A 7866-nucleotide genomic window follows, 5' to 3' on the forward strand; every position below is an offset into this window, starting at 1 on the left:
TCGAGCTGTAACAGGGGGAAAAAGATCAAGCCGAAGATATGGTTGACCTCGATCTCGTCATGCCAAAGAGGTCTGGGACCAGATCGGGTGCTACCTTATCTACATCTCCTAGCTCGAACTTGAGGGGTGGAAGGTCAGAGTAGCCACAACCACAGTCGCATTCTCAACAATAACAACAACAGCCACCTCTACAGCCAAAGCATGACCATCAGTAGCAAGAGCAACGAACTCTTATTCCCCGCGACCAAGGTCCAAGCAGAGCTCACGGGAAAGAGGTTGCGAGGGAGACTTCCAACGCTCCCGCTGCGGGGTTAAAAAGAGGACCGGACCAGCAGCGAGAGGTTGGAAGATGAAAAAGGGCCAGAGTCCCTAAGAAAAAGGCAAACTTGGAGTCCACCCAAGAGCCAATGCCTGGATCTACTTACTTCCATGCTCTCATGGATGAGATGTCCAACATCGTAGGCACGTCTTCCAAATCTCTGGATCGGGATGATGTGAGTGGGTTGGCGCTTGATGATTATATATCTCGCCACAGTTTCTTGGTAAGCTTAAGCTTCACCCCCCCTCCTCTTTTTTTTTAGCTAACTCTTTGTGTCTTGTAGACCTCTCTTGCTGTCATGAAAGCTAAGAAGCTGCGGCAGGATGTTGAAGGGCGGCTCCAAGTAGCGAAAGTCGCCTATGAAGATTAAATAAAGAAGCTCGAGGAGCAGAGAAAGACATAATAAGCCAAACTCCTCGTTGCCCAAAAAGAGGTGGAGGGCTCCGAGATGCTTCTTAGGGAGGCCATCCAAAGAAATAAAGACCTTGACGAGGAGCTCTGTCAGTCGAAGAATATGTGGGAGTTTGCTAACTCCTAGCTCATTGGCGAGTTGAATAAAGCCAAGGAGGAGCTGTGGAGGGCCCAGGACAGGCTGGAAATGGTTGAGGCAGAATTGTAGACAGCCAAGGACGAGTGAAAACAGGCCGAGGATCGAGTTGACCGGTGCGAGCAGCTCGTGAATAGGGTCGTTGATGACATCAAGGCGGAGGTGGAAGCTCGGATAAACTTGGCATGCAAGGAAACCAAGTCTGACACCTACTCGGTGTTCTTGTACAGCCTCTGGCTGAACCATCCTGAGTTGGATTTCTCTTTTTTTGGGGTACAGGCTGTCAAGAAGGTGAAGCAGTACACGACTGAAGCTACTGAGAAGGCCGAAGCTGCTACCCCTCTTGATTCATCAGAGGTTGCCTTGCCAGCTACTCACGATAAGGTTGAGCCATTTGGAACTGTCAAGGTTCAGCCTACAAAAGGTGCCAAGGTCCAGCCTATAAAAGCTATCGAAGTCCAACCCATTAAAGCCGTCGTCCCTCCTAGCTAGGCTTTTCTTTTGTTTTTTCTTTCCATTCCTTCTGCTTTATAGCCCAAGTACCTTTTCCATGCTTTTGTAATACAAGTATTCATTTGCAGCATTTTTTCATGCGCCTTTTGCTTTAAATTTTTTCGCGAACTCAAGCCAATCGAACTTGAAGTTTAAATGAAACTCGAAGAGATAACACTTGAACCAATCTTCAAGATATAACTTAAAACGATCTTCATGACTTGACTACGAGTTCCAAAGAATTCCTTAAGACAACCATTAGATAACACGTCTTTAGCAAGATCATTTTTGAAACCTTGACGAGATGTACATCCAGATAGATCATCTTGCGATCTTAGTTAATATGCCATGGTCGAACAGCTTGTGATCGATGATCATAATAATCAAGATGCGTGTCTGGTAGGTTGCAAATAGCCATACTTAGGCAAATCAAGGCAAACCTCAGCTAACACATCCCAACGAAATACCATGTAAGTCATAATGAAAGGCTTGTTAGGATATATGTCTCGATAGATCGTCCTGCGACCTCAACTGACACATCATGGTTTGTTACAAGTTTTAAGAAGCTATGGGGGAATACCCAGGAAAGGTCGTAGACCATGACTTGACTCAAGATGAAAGGACCTCAACTAATGAACCCTTAGCTTAAATAATGGAAGTGGTTGCTCAGTAGATACCAAGCCATGACTTTAAGTCAAGAGGAATGGTTCTCAACTCGCAACTTTAAAGATATTCAATCAAACATCAATAAAAATAATTTATGCGAAGGGGAACACTCAGGTAGGTCGCAGACCATGACTTGCGTTAAGATGAAAGGATCCCAACTAGTGAACCTTTGACTCGAGATTTACTTGATGGAAGTGGTTGCTCGGTAGATCCCAAGCCATGACTTTAAGTCAAGAGGAATGGTTCTTAGCTCGCAAATCAAGACCTGAGGGGGGCACCAAGATGAATACTAGGTTAAGCCATAAACTATAGCACAATTGCTAAGTTGGACGGGCCCCAGATCACAAACCATGGTTTTTTTTTTTTTTTTACCCCTTATTTTGCAACATTTAATCTAATAAGGCGTGATGCATGGAGATTCATAATTTCTAATCAAAATTATGCAAATTGCAATAGTAATTCAAGGCACAAGTTAGAATAATTACATTCATTGGAAGTAAGGACGGAGGTGCTCCGTGTTCCAAGCTCGCGGGAGGAAAATCCCGTCTATATTCGTCAGATGATAGGCTCTGTTGCCCAAATTTTCCTTGATGAAAAAAAGGACCTTCCTAGTTTGGGCCTAGTGTGCCATCACTCGCCGTACGAGCTCCTGGGAGTATCAGGCACAATACCAGGTCTCCGACATGGTAGTGTCGGATTCGGACCTTTCTGTTGTAGTATCGTGTTACTCTTTGTTGATAGATGGCGACCCTCATGTGAGCTATGTCTTTTGCTTATTCAAGTAAGTCAAGGTTGTCACCAGCAGTTCGTCATTGTCATTTGAATTGAAGGTGGCCCTCCGATGGCTGGTCACCTCGTTCTGTGCGGGGATCACGGCCTCAAACCCATACACCATCGAGAATGGGGTTTCTCCTGTGCTGGTCTGAGCTGTCGTTTGATATGCCCGAAGCACTATTTGTAGTTCATCTACCCAAACCCCCTTTCTAGCCTCAACCTTTCTCTTTAGGATCTGCTTGATTATTTTGTTGACAGCTTTGACCTGTCCATTGGCTTGGGGGTGGTCTACAACGGTGAAACGTTTTTGGATCCCCATCGATTAGCAGAAATTGCTCGTTGGTGAATTGGGTTCCGTTGTCTGTCACTATTTCTCATGGAACCCCGAACCTGCAGATGATGTTATCCCACGTAAATATCTGTACCTTTGAGCTAGTGATCTGTGCGAGCTCTTTGGCTTCCGCCCATTTAGTGAAGTAGTCGACTACGACTATGACATACTTGCACCCTCCGCGGGTTGTTGGGAGTGGCTCGATCAGATCCATGCCCCAAATAGCGAAAGGCCATGGGCTGCTTATCTGCTGTAGGTAAGCTGGTGGATTTCGTGGCATCTTGCTTTATGGTAAGCCAATAAAACCGCTACTGGAGTGCCTTTTGTGCCAGCGAAAGTGCCCCAGCATGATTACCGTAATGGCTCACGTGAACCTCTTCCAACATGGTCTGACAATCAATGCCATCGATACACCTCAGAAGTAGGGGCTGAGAACCCTCTCATGTACAGTCTATCATCATAGACACAATATCGAGCCACTCGAGCTCGCAACCGACGTGCCTTCAATTTATCTTCTGGCTATTTCCCATTTTTCAAATAATTCAGGATGGGATTTATCCACAAGCCTTGGAACAGTTCGATCGCTAGCATCTCAACTCGTTCTTCCGTGCTTAGGGTAGCAAAGAGTTCCATAGGTATGGCCCCTAAAAACTCCACATCCTAGGCAGTTGCTAAACGGGTTAAAGCATTAGCATGAGAGTTATGGGAGCGGGGAATCTGTCACATTTCATATTTTTTGAAGGTGGCCAGGAGTTCACGTACCTTTTGTAAGTATGCCACCATTTTCGTATCTCTTGCCTGGTATAATACCCCATATTTTCGTGAAGATGCCATGTATTTTAAGTGGGTTTAAAATACCAAAAAATATGCTTGAAATGGAAACAAGAGACCGAATCAGTCGTAGGGAGTACCCTAGAGCTAAGATACCTAAGGTTAAAGGTATATTTTTGACGAGCGTCTCGAGACGAGATTTATGACGCTGAAAGAAATCAAAACAGAAATTATTTTCGGTTAAGCTAAGTTGTGGCCTAAAAAGATCGAATGATGGTAAGGGGCTTCCGAAAAATCATATATATTGAGTAATTTTGAGTTATTAATTTTGGAATTTTAAGTATCTCGATAAATTTGATGTTTGAGGGTGTAATTGTAATTAGAGAATTATCCAAACGAAATAAAGATAAAATTAAGAGCTTATGTGGTAAAATATTGAAGTTGAGGACTTGAAATAAGGACCAAAGTGTTATTTAAAAGAAGTTTGGGGTTTTAGCTTGGATTTCAAAACATCAATTCATTCTAGTTTTGGATTTCAAAAGTCACTCAATTATGGCTTTGAGTCTTTGGAGTCCATGGCTAAGATTTTGACAAGTGGCATAATGTGATTGGTTGGAAAAATCTATAAAAAGGCACCATGGGTTGTTCTCAAATCATTCCAAGCAAGCTTGAGAGTTGAAGCACTCTAAGAGGAGGAGCTTTCTCTAGAGAGAGAGTAGGAAGTTCGGCAAGAAGGCGGGAAGGAATCGAAGGAGAAGCCGGGGAGAATGAGCCTCGTCAGAGTTGTGGGTCTTCGTCGGAATTTGCCAAAATTAGTCAGAAAAAAAGTGAGGTAAGTCCAATTTTTTTTTGATAATCCTGTAGAGGGGGAAGATAGGGTCGCGTAGGTTCAAACGGGGGTCAAATCGGAGTTAAAACGAAGAATTTATGGCCGAAATACGAAAATGAGGCGTTGCTGTCCGAAATCTGGTGCCTGCGCGTGAGTTACACGCGCCGGAAAATGGCTGCGCGTGAGGTCGCTTGCCTGCCTTTCCAAGGCGCGTGAAGGGCCTATTTTCCTTCAAATTTTTCATTTATGCCCCTACTTTAATACCCTTCAGGTCTATATAAAAATATTCGAGGTTAGGTTTATCAAAACGCATGTTTTCTATAGAAACCTAGGCCGTTTGCTGTGAATTTATACCGTCAAAGAGATAAACTAATAAGGTGAGACTCCTATACTCCAAATCTTATTTTTATTCTCTTATGAGAGACTTCTATTGCATGAGACATGTTTCGTGAAGTTCTTATACACAAACTCTTGTTATTCTCTTCGTGAAATCATGTTACATATATGAACTGTACTTTGCTGAAAATTATACGCTATTGGCTTTTTAACTGTTGCATTTATAAAATTCGTGTGGCCATACTGTTGTACCTATTTGTTGTTGGCCGAGGGCAAAAGTCGGATATCCCCCGGGAGGTGCTATGCGTGAGCCATCGAGAAAGCTCTCGTGGGGAAGACCGTGAGCCTAAGGAACAACGGATGTAGTGCTTGCATGAGTGCTATGAAGTCGGGCCAAAGTGACATGGTTAGGGACCTCCCGAGAGGTGCTATGCATGCGCCATTGAGAAAGCTCTCGTTGGAGAAGGCTAACGTGTTAATGAGGCACTTCGGAGTAGTTCTCGTTGTCTTCTCATACATTTTATACCTGATCATGCATCGATATAAACTGTTTTTGGAGTTTCTCACTAGAAGATTCATCTTTTAATTGGACTATGTCCCTGGAATATTCAAACGTTCCAGGTTTGACGAGCGGCTCTAAGGGAAAGGAGGTAGCTGAAGAATAAGTTTAATTTGTTGTCTATAGCATGTTTAGAATATTTTCATTTATATGCGAACCTATGTATGTCTTGTGTAGACACCCCCTTTCAGACCAAGGGAGGTGCTACATAAAATAAGGAATAAACGAATAACAACAAATAATAATTCTCATAAATACTGAAAATATAAATCTCAACATGCTAAACGCAAACTCAAACTGTACTCAACGTACTAGTCCCCAACTGGACAACATCAAATATAAATATCCCTAATAAAATAAAAGACAACTGTGAAAATAAATAACTAAATGTCAAATGACCAAATGACCCAGACATCTTTCAGGTTTGAGTGGCCTCCACGTACACAATCTAACGCATCCCACTGCTAAAACCCACCTCGGGAACTCTCTCGCCGCTACCTGGAACGGTGAAGAATACAAGGTGAGTCGCAAGACTCAGCAAGCAATAGGCATGGAAGAAATAATAGGCTGAGTCAAAGAAATCTCGAACTCATCAAAAATAACTCATCTCAATACCACAAGGTAACTCGATATAAACTAAGGGAAAACTAACCTCATAATTGAGGGATATCTTAACTCTTCTTATAATCGAACTCATTAATGAAAGTTTGATGTATTTGAATAAACTGTTATGGTTGCACAGGTTCTCATATGATGATGCTCAGAGTGAATATATCTCATGCAGGTATGCACATACTGGCCTGACGGCCCACATAAATCTCAATGCACCTTAAATGCAACTCAAGGCACAAAGGCGTAAATATAAACTCATACCTGCCTGTGGCTGAACCTGCAAACAAAAGAAATAAGCACATATACTCACTAGAGTTTAAAACCCCTACTCCATAATAAGGAGCATAAATAATTATCTCGCTAGGGCCGTACGATGCCCCTAATTACCGGTAATCAAAGATCTCAAAATGAGCTCAAGGGATCCCATCGTGGACCAGGCCGCCTCAATGCAACAATGCACAAATAATATGCTAGCACACAATATGTAGTGCTCCACAATAAACAAAATGCTCCATGCTCACACAACATGAATGCTCATATTTCATAACAGATCTCATCACAATCTCATGCAATGTATGTATCTTAATTCTCATTGTATTGGAGACTTGATATCTTGGAATGATTATAAGAATATGGAATCTCTAACTCTTATCTCAATTTAATTACTACTCTTCAACCAAGGTAATTAGCTTAGCATTCATTGAACTTGAAAAGCCATATTAAACTCTAATTGCAAGTCTTAAGGATTTTAGAACATTAAAACTTTGAATATCTAATAAATTATTTTGAGGCAACCAATATTAGATCTCTTAAGAGTTAATATGGAGTAATGGATCCAATAATGTTTATTTTAGTTGAAACTCTCTTCTCACTCTCAAATTGTCTCAATAATATAATTATCTTAATTAAACTTCAATCAAAAAGTTACATATTAGATCTCAAGTCTTATGAATTCAAGGATACGTTAGATGTATAAGACTTGCTTAATATTATTTTTAAGGCATAAGATTTCTTTAAATCTTATTAATCTTTATTTATAATAATTTAAATTTAGTTTAGAACTTAATTAAAGAGATTTTTACTTGCATTAAAATCATATTAGGATGAAAAAGGATTTTCTTCTCTCGGTGCTACAGTAACCCGAATTGCTACAGTAACTTGCTGCTATGCTGTTGCTACAGTGTCATCTTCCAGATTTTGTTACGTGAAACAGCAAAACAGAGTGTATGCGAGCATGAGTATATACAACTTCAATCCCAAAAATCAGCCACACAAATTAAAATAACACTTGGGGATGATTAAAACTCAATTAAAAGGATGATTTAGAAGATCAAACAAGGGTTGATTGGATCAAAAATCTTGCCACTTTAATCAAAATATCACCTGCAACTCTCTGCAACTACACCATATGGCTATATATATGTATATAATTATATAATATCTACTAAAATGGTTGCTCAAATGGAAGAATCATTGGAATAATGATAAAACTCAATTGAAAAGGAAATACATATAAAATCTCAAGCTCCAAGATCTCTGCAACCATTGAATGATATATATATATATACATATATGTATACTTACGTTAATTACAGCAACTTCTATCCCAACATATATAAATATATATCAA

This window comes from Diospyros lotus, chromosome 13, assembly GCF_014633365.1.
Source record: "Diospyros lotus cultivar Yz01 chromosome 13, ASM1463336v1, whole genome shotgun sequence".
NCBI classification, from domain to species: Eukaryota; Viridiplantae; Streptophyta; class Magnoliopsida; order Ericales; family Ebenaceae; genus Diospyros; species Diospyros lotus.